Below are 15,548 nucleotides of genomic sequence, written 5' to 3'. Positions count from 1 at the left end.
AGTGCCACTCCTAGATGGGCCAGGTGTTTGTGCTGACTACTTGTGTCGCTTAGCTTAGTCATCCAGCTACCTCGGTGCAACCTTTTGGTCTAAAAACAATATTGTGAGGTATAAGGTGCTCAGAATAGACTGAAAATGAGTGGAAATGAAAGTTATTGAGGTTAATAATTCCGTAGGATCAAAATTACCCCCAAATTCTATGATTTTAGCTTTTTTTTTTTTTTTTTTTCAAAAACATCCAGATCCAAAACCCGAAATGGTGGTTTTGTCAAAACCAATCCAGATCCAAAACATGAGCAGAGATAAAGATCCAAAACCAAAAACCGAAGTGTCCGCCACACATCTCTAGTCTTAACAAATGAACTTACAAATACAAGTATAAATTTGACAAGAAACTACAACAATAGAAAGCTCTCACAAACTAGCTAATTGACGTAACTGAATAATACAGCTAACTACCCTAAGCCTTATCAGTATACTAACACAAACAGCTAACTGCCCTAAGCCTTATCTAACTGTCTTAGCAGTATACAAACACAAACAACTAAATGCCTTTAAAAATTAGCTAATGGACCTCAACAAACACAAACAAACTAGGAAAAGGCAAAATTTCATAAAACAGTCAATCCTACAACATAACAACTACATACCTCCCAACATCGCCCTCTCCAGGAGGGACAGAATGCTCTGCTCCTGGACTTCCCTCTTAATTTAGATTGCCGTCACCTGTGGTGAAACACCTTTATTATCCATTAACCTGTTCAACACAGGTGAGAGCAATCATACATTAAGAGAAAAGTCCAGGAGCAGAGCATTCTGTCCCTCCTGGAGAGGGTGATGTTGGGAGGTATGGAACTAGAAAACAATAAACCTGTATAGGGTGTGTGCAGTTAAGGTGTTTTGGTGTGTGTGGTGGTGGTGGGTGAGGGGGTTGGGGATGGGGCATTGTGCTAAGTAACCACAAACTTAAACAGTAACCAATAAAACAACAAACACATTAACGACAAGGATCAGACAAAAAAACATTTCTGTCATGCCTTAGGTTTGGGTTTGGTTTGGACAGGCATTTGTGGATGGAGCTGACACAGAGGGAATATAAATGAATTGAGGAGGCTTTAAGCAGGTGTGGTGCATAGACTTGAAAGAATCATTGATGTTTTAGCATTGACAAGCCCAGAGGCAATTATAAAAAAAGAATAAAACTTTTATTAAAAACAACATCCATGATTCACTGCAGTTACTGTATGCTGACAAAAGATACCAGGGGGTAAATTTACTAAGGTGGGAAAATTTTAGATCTGGTGATGTTGCCTATAGCAACCAATCAGATTATATCTATTATCTGATAGAAGCAGCTAGATAAATGGTCAGTAGAATCTGATTGGTTGCCATGGGCAACATCACCAGTTCTAAAAATCTCCCACCTTAGTAAATGTACCCCCTGGTTAGCCACAGGAATGATGAGTGGAATGAAAATGGATTGGAAAAGAAGAAGACAAAGTTCAAATAACAATAATATCCTGGATTGACTGTAGAAGACAAAGTTCAAATAATAATAATATCCAAAATGAAACTGGATTGGCTGTAGTGCTGAAAGGGCTTGATCCAGAATCTTGACACTTGACAGTATTAAAGTAAGACACAGTTTAAATGACAATAGATCTGGAATGGACTGGAGTGCTCAGCGGGCTTGATCTGGAATCTTAACACTGGCAGTTTTGCAAAAAGACACAGTTCAAATGACAATAGCATCCAGAATGGACTGGAGTGTTCACCGGGCTTGATCCAGAATCTTAACACTGGCAGTATTGCAGAATGACACTGAAGAAAGGCAAAGTCCAAATAGCAATGGTAGCTGGAATGGAATCGGGACGGACTGGATCATGCAAAGTCACTGGAATGAAGGAGCTCAGCACAGAGCTGTTACTTCCTGGATAGAGACTTTTGTACTGACAAATTGGTAATCCCAGGAAGTTCCCTTTATACCTTACAGTGTGGATTCATTGGATGTTGCAGTCAGGTGACGAAAGGAGCTCCAGGATTGGAGAATCAGCTGATGGAATCCAAGATGGCAGCGCCCATGTCTGAATTTGGAGGGAAACTCTGACTAGGCCCAAACACCAGGAAGTGAGCCCATTGAGAAATAAACACTAAAACAATGGAAGACAGTGCTGTGAATTGCTATGCACAGAAGCAGCAGCCACTGCAGGAGACTTCATGCTGGATCAGAGCTGGTGGACCTCTGGGATCGATGTGTGGATACAGCGCGCACGGACCTTTGCGCCAGCCAGAACAGACATCGCATAGGTAAGAAAGTGCTTTCAAAAGTCCAGAGTGTGACAAATTCAGTGTATTGGGATGCAAAACCCGGGTTGACCCTTTCAAACACAAGCTTGGTCCCGGGTCACACCGGCTTGCCCTGGCAATAACAAGGATTCTCAGCTCTGTGTGAAAGGGGTATATGACTGATACCACTTTCAGATCGCTAATGTTGGGTCGCACCCAGGAATTGGAAATGGGTCCTTACTGCGTGAGACCCGGCATTGGACCATGAGAACTGGCTCCCTGACCTGGCATATTGCCAGGTCGGGTTGCCATCAGGGGCAGGGACCATGACATCATTGGGATCAGGTGCAGAGGTGGTGCTTGGAGAGGAGATCATCTCTGCGACACCTCTCCCTATGCTGTTAACGGATACCAGGTCGCATCGACCCAGGAAACCCGATCACACTGCACCTGACCTACTAATAACTAGAGCTGTGCAGTGGGCACTTTACGTAATTTGTGTTTTGGTTTTGGTTCTAATTCCATTTTCGTGTTTTGGTTTTGGATCTGGATGATTTTTGGAAAAAATACATAAAAACAGCTAAAATCACAGAATTTGGGGGTAATTTTGCTCCTACAGTATTAGTATTAACCTCAATAACAATCATTTCCACTCATTTCCAGTCTATTCTGAACTCCTCGCACCTCACAATATTGTTTATGGCCTAAAAGTTGCACCGAGGTGACTGTATGACTAAGCTAAGTGACACAAGTGTGTGGCACAAACACCTGGCTCATCTAGGAGTGGCACTGCAGTTGCAGACAAGATGGCACTATTTAAAAAACTAGTCTCCAAACAGCACATAATGCAAAGAAGAAAAAGAGGTGCAATGAGGTGGCTGGATGGCCAAGCTAAGCAACACAAGTGTGCGGCATAAACACCTGGCCCATCTAGGAGTGGCACTGCAGTTACAGACAGGGTGGCACTTAAAAAAACTAGTCCCCAAATAGCACATGACGCAAAGAAGAAAAGGAGGTGAAAGATGGAATTGTCCATCTACCCTTATGTTGTATAAACAGGACATGCACACTTTAACAAACCAATCATTTCAGCGACAGGGTCTGCCACATGACAGTGGATGAAATGACTGGTTTGTTTGGGACTCCCACCAAAAAAGAAGCAATCATCTCTCCTTGCACACACTGGCTCTACAGAGGCAGAATCTCCACCTCATCATCAGCCTCCGATTCCTCACCCCTTTTACCATGTATATCCTGCTCACTGAGTATTAATTCGTCCCCACTGGAATCCACCATCACAGGTCTCTGTGTACTTTCTGGAGGCAATTGCTGTAAAGGTCTTCCCGGAGGACTTTATAATTCATTTTGGTGAACATCATATTTTCCACATTTTGTGGAAGTAACCTCCTAGAGCATAAAAGGGATAGGGAAATGGGATGTGCTCTGCACTAGCTTAATCAGATGGCAATGTTAACTTCCAAAAAAGGCCCCAATTAATATCCTTTAATAAGACAATCAATGTTTACTGGATTTTGGGGGTGCACCCTGAGACAATAATATCATACAGAAGAAAAAGGAGAGCAAAGAAAGTCTCTTTGTTGGCGCACGTAGAATAATTTTAAAATTTAACTTTTAATAAATTCATTAAGATTGTTCCAAAAAGACGAAGTTTTGACAATACAATACAACAAATACTAACTGTGAGTGAAATAACTGAATAAAGTGAATTTCTTCAAACCAAAAGCTCGCTACCCAGAGAAATGCTATAAGAATATAATAATTGTCAGTGATAATATTCACTAGAGTTGTATTTAATGTTGCTGCAATATATTGCTAACAGGGCGTGCCTATATTAATGCACTACACCATTTGGTGATTTTTTCTTATTATAGTCACATTGTATGTAGCAGTGGATGATATAGTCTACTATTAAGAGCAATAATTTTCGAGTTAATCAGTCATAATTACATATTCCACTGTGTTCTCCTGTCAGTAATAATTACACAGTTATCTGCTGAAAACATTGATTCCTAAGGGTTCCTGCTACAATTATATACTGCTATTTGATATAGCTACTGATAATAAAGATAATATACAATTACTGTAACTAATTAATGCCATTATATGAGTGATCATATTGGCTTCTACACCATACTTACCGTAATACAGTAATCCTTTAGGAACATATTGGACATTGTCATAGATACCTAATTTATGGATTGATTATAATCTCACAGATTAACTACACTAGAATAATTAGATCCGTAAGTGTTTTACTATACCAATTAAGCAGAATTAATATAATATAAGACACAGGTAGCAAGCTTTTGGTTTTAAGAAATTCACTTTATGAAGTAACCTCCTACGCTGATCGCTGACAAGGTTACCGGCTGCACTAAACACTTTCAGATTACACACTGGAGGGGGGGCAATTTAGGAAAAATAAAGCCAGTTTGTGCAAGGGCCTCCAAATTGCCTCTTTTCTCTGCCAGTAAATGTATGGACTGTCTGACATGCCTACTTAGATGCTGTCACTCATATAACCCTCCACCATTCTTTCAATGGTGACAGAATCATATGCAGTGACAGTAGACATGTCAGTAATCGTTGGCAGGTCCTTCAATCTGGACCAGATGTCAGCTTTCGCTCCTGACTTCCCTGCATCACCGCCAGCGGATGTGCTAGGAAATGTTATCATTTTCCTTGCAGCCCCAGTGGTGGGAGAAATTGAAGGAGGAGCTGTTGACGAGTCACATTCCACTTGAGTTGACAACTTACTAACCAGCAGCTTTGCACCTCTGCACACTTCTGTCTGCTGGAAAGAGAGATACAACATAGGCTTTAAACCTAGGATCGAGCACGGTGGCCAAAATGTAGTGCTCTGATTTCAACAGATTGACCACACTTGAATCCTCGCAAAGTGAATGAAGGGCTCTATCCACAAGTCCCACATACTTTGAGCAATCGCTCTGTCTTAGCTCCTCCTTCAATTTATCCAGCTGCTTCTGCAAAAGCCTGATGAGGGGAATGACCTGACTCAAGCTGGCAGTATCTGAACTGACTTCAAGAGTGGCAAGATCGAAGGGTTGGAGAACCTTGCACAGGACGGAAATCATTCTCCACTCTGCTTGAGTCAGGTGCATTACCCCTCCGATGCCTATATCGTAGATGGATGTATAGGCTTGAGTGGCCTTTTGCTGCTCTTCCATCCTCTGAAGCATATAGAGTGTTGAATTCCACCTTGTTACAACCTCTTGCTTCAGTTGATGGTGGGGTAGGTTCATGAGTGTTTGCTGGTGCTCCAGTCTTCGGCACGCAGTGGCAGAATGTCGAAAGTGTCCCGCAATTTTTCGGGCCACCGAGAGCATCTTCTGCACACCCCTCTCATTTTTCAAAAAATTTTGCACCACCAAATTAATTGTATGTGCAAAACATGGGACATGCTGGAATTTGCCCACATGTAATGCACGCACAATATTGGTGGTGTTGCCTGATATCACAAATCCCCAGGAGAGTCCAATTGGGGGTAAGCCATTCTGCGATGATGTTCCTCAGTTTCCATAAGAGGTTGTCAGTTGTGTGCCTCTTATGGAAAGCCGTGATACAGAGCATAGCCTGCCTAGGAACGAGTTGGCGTTTGCAAGATGCTGCTACTGGTGCCACTGCAGGAGGCCATACATCTACCCAGTGGGCTGTTACAGTCATGTAGTCCTTAGTCTGCCCTGTTCCACTAGTCCACATGTCCGTGGTTAAGTGGACACTGATTACAACTGCATTTTGTAGGACACTGGTGACTCTTTTTCTGACGTCTGTGTACATTCTCGGTATCACCTGCCTAGAGAAGTGGAACATAGATGGGATTTGATACCGGGTACACACTATCTCCATCAAATCTTTAAGTGACTCTGAACTAATGGTGGAGACCGGACGCACCTCTAACACCAACATAGTTGTCAAGGCATCAGTTATCCACTTTGCAAAAGGATGACTGCTGTCATATTTCATCTTCCTCACAAAGGACTGTTGGACAGTCAGTTGCTTGCTGGAAGTAGTACAAGTGGTCTTCCGACTTCCCCTCTGGGATGATGATCGACTCCCAACAGCAACAACAGCAGCGGCAGCAACAGCAGGCATAACACTCAGGGATCCTATTGAGGAATCCCAGTTACGAGAGGACTCCTCAGTCTTGACAGTGACATGTCCTGAGGACTACAGACGTTCCTGACTGAGGAGGAAGTTGACGTTGAGGGAGTTGGTGGTGTGGATTGCAGGAGCTTGGGTACAGGAGGAAGAAGGGATTTAGGTGTCAGTGGACTGCTTATGCACTTACCCAAAGTTTCTGAACTTGACAGTGACTTCTGCTGAATATGCAGCAGGTGATGTACAGATGGGTCCATTGTTATCTTGACTAGTTTTCTGCGCCTAGGCACAACATGATTTATCAGCATAACACATTCATCTATTGTTCTCAGCTGCAATACAATACAGAGAACACTACAGCAGGGGATTAAGTAATTACAGCAGGGGATTAAGTCCGACTGGCCAGTGTCAATTAATCCTATTAAAGGTCAAGATAAATCTGGACCCATCTGTATAAGGGAGGATGTTCCTAGGTGGTTAAACAAACCAATCATTTCAGTGACAGGTTCTGCCACATGACTGTGGCTGAAATGATTGGTTTGTTTTGGCTCCCACCAAAAAAGAAGCAATTACTCTCCTTGCACAAACTGGCTCAACAGTGGCAAGATGATGTTCTCATCCTCAGATCCCCCTTCAGTGTTTACAACCTCAACCTCACAGATAAATAATATTTAAACAAACCACATCATCTAGGTGTCAGTGGACTGCTTATGCTATTACCCAAAGTTTCTGAATTTGACAATGACTTATGATGAATGTGCTACAGGTGATGTATAAGGGAGGATGTTCCTAGGTGGTTAACATCCTTACCCCTACTTATTATGGATTGACAAAGGCAACAGATGGCTTGACACCTGTTGTCCGGATTTGTGGATAAATAATTCCACACCGAAGAGGTGGCTTTTTTGGTAGTTTGCCCAGGCATCACAATGGGCTTCTTCATCACAAGGACAACAGGTGTCTCCCCCAGTGCCTGACTTAAACAAACCCACATCACCATCAGAATCCTCATCGTCAACTTCCTCCTCAGCACCAGCAACATCCATATCCTCATCCTGGTGTACTTCAACAGTGACATCTTCAATTTGGATATCAGGAACTGGACTGTGGGTGCTCCTTCCAGCACTTGCAGGAGGGGTGCAAATGGTGGAAGGAGCCACCTCTTCCCGTCCAGTGTTGGGAATGTCAGGCATTGCAACCGCCGACACACTTGGACTCTCCTTGGGGATTTGTGATACCATCTCAGAGCGAACAGTTCTATTCTGTGCTCTTTCCAGCTTAACTCTTTTAATTTTTCTAGCGGGAGGATGAGGGCTTCCATCGTCATGTGAAGCTGAACCACTAGCCATGAATATAGGCCAGGTCCTCAGCCGATACTTGCCACTCCGTGTTGTAAATGGCATATTGGCAAGTTTCTTCTCCGACAATTTTTTTGGGTTCTTTTTACTGAACTTTGGCTTTTTGGATTTTACACGCCCTCTACTATCACATTGGGCATCGGCCTTGGCAGACGACGTTGATGGCATTTCATCTTCTATATCATGGCTAGTGGCAGCAGCTTCAGCACTTGGTGGAAGTGGTTCTCCTTGATCTTTCCCTATTTTCTCCTCAAAATTTTTATTTTCGATTATTATTGGGGAGTTTTATGAGCATATATGCGTCACAGGAATGATTTGAATTACTGATGACACAGGACACTACCACTGGTCTGATGCAGCAGAACACGTTGTTGTTATAATTATACTGCTGCAGTGGACATATAGCAGCAGCGTATTTTGTCACTGGAATTACTGATGACACAGAACACTACCACTGGTCTGATGCAGCCCAACAGGTTGTTATAATTGTTATACTGCAGCAGTGGACATCTAGCAGCAGCGTATATCGTTCCTGGAATTACTGATGACACAGGACACTACCACTGGTTTGATGCAGCCCAACAGGTTGTTATAATTTTTATACTGTAGCAGTGGACATATAGCAGCAGCATATATCATCACTGGAATTACTGATGACACAGGACACTACCACTGGTCTAATGCAGCCCAACAGGTTGTTATAATTTTTATACTGTAGCAGTGGACATATAGCAGCAGCATATATCATCACTGGAATTACTGATGACACAGGACACTACCACTGGTCTAATGCAGCCCAACAGGTTGTTATAATTGTTATACTGCAGCAGTGGACATATAGCAGCAGCGTATATCGTCACTGGAATTACTGATGACACAGGACACTTCCACTGGTCTGCACAACACAGCACCACTTTATTCAGCTACATTGGATATATGGCAGCAGAGAACACCAACACTGTGACTGCCTGGACTGATGCAGCACAATACACTGAGTGACTACACATGGACTGGACTAGGCAGCACAACACTTGCCACAACACTTTCCCGCTCCAACACACAGACACTGAACACTGAGGATACATCCTCTCTATACACTCTCCGAGACTGGAGTGAAAATGGCGGGGACGCGCAGCTCCTTATATGGAATCCAAATCCTGCGAGAATCCGACAGCAGGATGATGACGTTTTTCTGCGTTCGGGTTTCCGAGTCAGACGGGAAAATCCGAGCCTGACTCGGATCCGGGATCGAGGCGTGAAGTTCGGTAGGGTTCAGTTCTCTGAGAACCAAACCCGCTCATCTCTAGTAATAACCTGGGAATACCCCTTCTTTATTCAGGCGACCCAGAAATTCGGGAGTGACCCCTTTCACACCGCACAGCGACCCGTGTCGACTTGGCAATATACCGGGTCGAAACCGGGTTATTTGTGCAGTGTGAAAGGGGTATGACAGTCTTTAAAATAAAGACTATGAAATGACTCATCATGGCTTCGGTGTGAGTATTCCCATACTCACTTTTTTCATTTAGTACTTTCCTATTCACCTGATGCATGTTGTAATCTGCCTTTACTTTAAAGTTATAAAAGTTAAAACTACAGCAAAAGTTACAGAAAAAGAGACCATAAGCAGAAACTTTAAACAATCTCCCAGGAAGAGGGTCCCCTTGTTAATAAGAAGACAGAGGAGCTGTTTTTATGTTTCTGTAGAACATTGGTGTAATTGTACATGTGAGACATGGTGTATGGCCTTGGGTATAACACACTCAGGAATAATCTAGCTGTATAAGTAAGGGCTCTGATGAGAGCTGAGAAATCATTATTGGACATTGGCAGGAGTGTGTAGCCAGTCTAAGGTACGTCTTCTTAGTATTTCCAAATCAGTTCTGTAGAATGATCTTAGTGTTTAACAATATTTGTAGCTGAAAGGAAATTAGGTTTTGTGATCAATAAGATTAATCTAAGTTTGCATTGTGTTATGTGTTTCTGACACATATGAAACATATATTAGTGACTTAAGAAAAAAGTTTATGCAGAGCATGAATAAAATGTATTTGGCATGAATACAATGTATGTTATTTAAGCCAGGTTTAAGGCAGTATTATTTCACATACATATAAGTGCTTAGACTCATGTCACATACATGTGCGTGCGGGCACACACAACCACACACAGTACTCACCTGTAACAAATACAATAATATTAGAACCTGCATTAGGTAAACATAAGGGCTTCTCATAAGTATCTTCAAAAGAAAAGAGTAATAATAAAACTTGTAAAACCATACAGTAAGAGAGCATTACTGGAACTTTGTTAGAATTTTTCCTTGATACGGCTATGATCTGTTTATCAGGGCCGGTTCTTGCCCTTTTGGCACCCTGGGTGGGAAATACGGGCGTGGCTTTATACAGGGGGAGTGGTCAGTTAAACCCCCTGTACAGTAGAGTAGCGCCGCTGAAAAAGATTTTTTTTATTAAAAATAATACTTACTATCCCCGCTCCCTACCACTGCAGACCTCCGCCGGCGCCACTCCTCTCCTCTGATCCAGCATAGACAGACATTAGAGGTCAATTATGACCCCTAGCGTCTGTCAGTCCCACAATGCTGTGCAGTGCGCAATGACATCATCGCGCACCGCACAGCAAAGGTCCTCTCCACGAAGGGAAACTAGATGCGTAGCGTCTAGTTCCCTTCACAGTGGGGAACCAGCGGGACCAGCGGGGGGGACAGCGGGTAGCGGAGGGGACAGCGGTAGCAGATCTTGCCATGGCGTGGAGCCCTCCAGAAGGCGCCGGCGCCCTCCGGAATGCAGCGCCCCGGGCAAAAGTCCTGCTTGCCCGTGGCAAGATCCGCTACTGCTGTTTATCCACATAATTACTCCATGCTTCTTGTAAGTAATTTAATTGATGGACACTGAATTCATGGAGTTATTCAGTGTTGTTAGCAAACCAAAAAAGTTAGCAATTGGGCAAAAGCATGTTGCACTGCAGGTGAGGCAGATGTAACATGTGCAGAGAGAGTTAGATTTGGGTGGGTTATATTTTTTTCTGTTCAGGGTAAATACTGGCTGCTTAATTTCAGCACTGCAATTTTAGATTTAAGCTTGAACACACCCCACCCAAATCTAACTCTCTCTGCACATGTTACATCTGCTCCACCTGCAGTGCAACATGGTTTTCCCCAATTGCTAACTTTTTTAGTTTCCTAACAGACCTGAATAAGGCCCTCAGTCTATAGCAACTGATCAGTTTCTACTTAACATGTATCTAGCTTCTAGAGAATAGATAGAATCTGATTGGTTGCTATGGACAATATCACCAGTTCTAAAAAAAATCCCACCATAGTAAATATACCCCTAAGAGAAACAGTACATTTTATAAAATCTTGGTAAACATATTCTATAGGATATCATAATCTGACAATAGTGTAAATAACACTGAAACGTTGACATAACCTTGTTGTCTGCTGAGCTGTTTATTTGCCTGAGTACCGCACCTCCTGGACCTCTCTGTTCTGCCCTGCTTGTGCTGACACCATGATGCCTTTATATTATGGTTATTGGGAGTGCCGGACCAACGCCTTTGTGTGTATATATATATATATATGTATATATATATATATACATATATATATATACATATATAGTGTGGAGTAGTCCGGCACTCACTGGATGCAGTGTGTAATAGTCCTGGGTGCCCTCTGTGGTAGTGTTGATAAGAAAAAGGAATCAGCGGCACTCCAGGTTTTGTTCAATCAAAATAGTTGTATTTAAAGCATCACAAGATACAAAAGTGAACCGACGTTTCGGGGCCCAACGCCCCTTCTTCAAGGTGTATGTGATGTATGTGCAAAGGGCTTACCTTATATACCGTGAGATCCCGCCAACCACCCGTGAAGACGGACGCCACCGGCCGCTCTGTCTCCCTCGCGTTCCCTGAACTTCCGGGTCCGCTCTGGATGACGTCACGCGTCCTTGCGTCGGGTTGCTATGGCAGCAGCCGGCGCACAGGATCGCGCTGGCCGGGGCTGTCAGAAAAAGTGAACAGTGAAGTTAGAATAGACGCACCCGTGCACGATCTATCTACATTATGTTGCAGTAGTGTAATCTTTAACAGAATGCAAGCAAAGAAATAGTGGCATTACATGGGATTGCAATAAATATAAAATGTATGCACATATAAAGTACTAGTTATTTAATGCTGGGAAGCCGTAATGCCTTACTTGAGAGACATGTTGATAGCCATAAATTCAGTATAGTGCCTGCCCAAGAATTAGAGTAGGAAAAGTGGAATCCATTGTGGTAACACCGTGGATGCAAGGTGTCTCTTAATCTACATAATCTATTGGCAGACACTAGTACCCGCTACTTTGTGGTGTGTAAGGTCATTTGAATAATGATAATGATAATAATAATAGTAGGAAAAGTCCAGCCTTATGCATCCATCTGTATTCAATACAATGTTACTGCAGGGAGTTCCAAGCAATGTTCTCATTTAAGCCCCTAGGGCTTATGGTGTTAAGTTTAAAAATCCATCTTGCTTCAAGCGTGAGAAGTTTGCCCCCTCTGTTTCCCCCTCGGATGGTATCTGGTACTTGATCTATGAGGATATGTTTGAGCGAGCTCAATGGGTGTCTTTTCTCAGCAAAGTGTCTGGCAACAGGTTGGTCGATCTTTTTCCCTGATAGTGCTTGACTGATTGCAGACCTGTGGAGGGCCATGCGTTCCCTTGCTGTCCTGATGGTCTTCCCTACATAGCCTATGCCACATGGGCATGTTATGAGATAGACTATGAATTTAGAGGTGCAAGTCAAAACTTGTTTAATTTGTCCATTCTTATCGGACAAGGGGAATTTGAAAGAAGATCCAGTCAACATGTGTGTGCATGTCGTGCACCCCAGGCATCTGTAACATCCAGGTTTTTTCTTGAGGAAGTTTGAGGGGGGAGTTGGGGTATCAGTGAATCCTGTTATGTCTGAGTGGACTATACTATCTTTGATGTTTTTACCCCTCAGAAAACACGCCATGGGTCTTTTAGACCTGAAGCAATTGAGATGTTCATCAGTTCGCACTATGGGCCAGAGAGCTCTCACTGCTCTCTGGACCACTGGGCTGGTAGTAGTATATGTAGTTTTCCATGGGATTATCTGTTGAGTTGGATCCATGCGTTCAGCGGATGGAATATGTCGGGTGTTCATGGATAGAATCTCTTTCTTCTGTTGGTTTAGTAGGGACTTGTCATATCCTCTTTGGGCAAATTTGTTGACTAGAGAGTCAAGTTGGATTGCCAACATAGTGTTGTCGCTGTTGATCCTAGCTAGTCTCAACATTTGAGATTTAGGTAGGCCCTTGATTAATGATCTCGGGTGATGACTGTTAGCCCTCAAGAGGTTGTTCTTGTCAGTTGGTTTAGTGTAAACTGACGTGGACACAGTGTGGTTGAAACAAGTCACATGAACATCCAGGTAATCTGCCTCTGTAGTGCTGGTTTTGAATGTAAATTTAATTGGTGAGTTGGTAGAATTGATGTGTTGCATCAGTTGTATAAACAGGTCTTCACCTCCAGTCCATAGCATGAATACATCATCTATGTATCTGGTGTATAATAGAATGTGCTCCGATATCTTGTCATCCAGGAAGAAGAACTTCTTTTCTTCCTGGAACATGAAAATGTTCGCATATGACGGAGCGACAGAACTCCCCATCGCACACCCCGACTGTTGTTTGTAAAATTTCCCGTTAAACAGGAAATAATTCCTCCGCAATGTCAGTTCCAGTAGTTGTAGAAACAACTCATGTCTAATGCTTTGGACATCTTCCTGGATCAGAAACCTCTTCATTGCCTCCAGTCCCTCTGTGTGGGGGATGCTTGTGTATAAATTACACACATCCATTACACATAATAGTGTGTCTGAAGGGATGACTTGGATATTTCTTAGGGCTTTAAGGAATTCAGTTGTATCCTTGATGAAGGTAGGTTGCTTTTGGACGAGGGGTTGAAGGATAAAGTCCAGAAACTGTGAAATTGGTTGGTATAAAGAATTTCTTGCGGAGATGATGGGGCGTCCAGGGGGGTTCTCCAGATCTTTATGGATTTTTGGTGTGGTGAATAAGACTGGTACAACCGGAAATTGCTGTGAAAGGGTTTTAAATAATTTGTTGGAAATTTCTAGATCCTCCTTGGCTCTGTCCAAGATGTCGTCTAATTCCCGTTTGTATTGGACAGTGGGATCCGTTGGTAATATGGAGTAGGTATTTGGGTCTGCTAGTTGTCTGTCGATTTCTCTGATGTATTCAGATAGGTTCTGAACAACGATACCCCCGCCTTTATCCGCTGGTCTAAATACCACATCAGTATAGTTACTGAGGTCTTTGAGGGCTGCTTTCTCTGCCCGAGACATGTTAAAGTGAATTTTGTTTGATGCTTTAGAATACTTGTCGACTGAGGTATCCAACAGTCGTATGAAAGTCTTGATGGAGGCGTTTGTTGAGGGGGGATCAAAAGTAGAACTCGATCTGCTGTTAAAAAATTCAGAGAATGTATCCGGTGTAGGGTCAGGTGGTTTATTTTGATAGAATTCTTGTAGGCGTAACTTCCTTGCAAAACGGTGGGACTCCAAATTCCACCTAAAATTATCATGTTGGTTTGTTGGCACGAAGGAAAGTCCCTTGTTTAGGACCGCCATCTCGGTGTCATTGAAAATCCTGGAGGACAAGTTGTAAACTAGAGTTTCTTTTTGGCAACTAGATTTCTGGTGCCTTTTGTTTTGGCCACCCCTGCGGGTGGGAGATCTTTTGGGAGGCTTGATTTGGCCGCTCCCTGTGCTTTTTCTAAAGGGATGTCGGTGGTCTGTGATGGATCTTCTGAGTCCCCCGCCGCGAATTCACTATCGCTGGTAGTGGAGGTTTTTCTAAGCGATTGACCTTCTCTTCGCCTCCTCCAACTGGGGTTAAACTTAGATTGTCTTTGGCCTGGAGCAGATCTTTCACCTCCCATGATCCATTTATAAACTTTGTTTTCCTCATAGTCGGTTTTGACTAGATCCAATTTATTGTGCTTAAAGCGGATCAATTCACGCTTATAGGTATCGCACTGGTTTTTCAATCTGGGGATCCAGTCCTGAGATTGGTCCTGTTGGAGAATGGGTAAATGTACTCGTTCAAACTCAGATATCTTGTCTTTGGTATGTTTCAACTCCCGACCTACCTCCTCTATGACTAAGAGTATGAGGTCCATACTGCACTTATTTAGAATACCAATCCATTTTGCACAAAAATCTGGATTGTGTCGGCCCAATGTGGGGATATTTTTAACTCTGAAGCCCCTAGGGATCATGCGATCTCTATGGTAATCCGATAGTGATATACCGTGCAGTAAGAAGTCAGTTTCTTTTTTCTTTAATTTTAAGAGTTGTTGGTAGATATCCTTCGCCTCCAATATTGATTCTGTGGGAGGTAAGCACTCCTTGAATCGTAGGCGGTCAGCGTCCTCCTCCGTAAAGCTGTAGGTGTCCCCTTTATTAGATTAATCTAAGTTTGCATTGTGTTATGTGTTTCTGACACATATGAAACATATATTAGTGACTTAAGAAAAAAGTTTATGCAGAGCATGAATAAAATGTATTTGGCATGAATACAATGTATGTTATTTAAGCCAGGTTTAAGGCAGTATTATTTCACATACATATAAGTGCTTAGACTCATGTCACATACATGTGCGTGCGGGCACACACAACCACACACAGTACTCACCTGTAACAAATACAAT

The sequence above is a fragment of the Pseudophryne corroboree genome, chromosome 7 (genome assembly GCF_028390025.1).
Source record: "Pseudophryne corroboree isolate aPseCor3 chromosome 7, aPseCor3.hap2, whole genome shotgun sequence".
Taxonomy (NCBI): Eukaryota; Metazoa; Chordata; class Amphibia; order Anura; family Myobatrachidae; genus Pseudophryne; species Pseudophryne corroboree.
Note: the sequence above shows the minus strand (reverse complement) of the source record.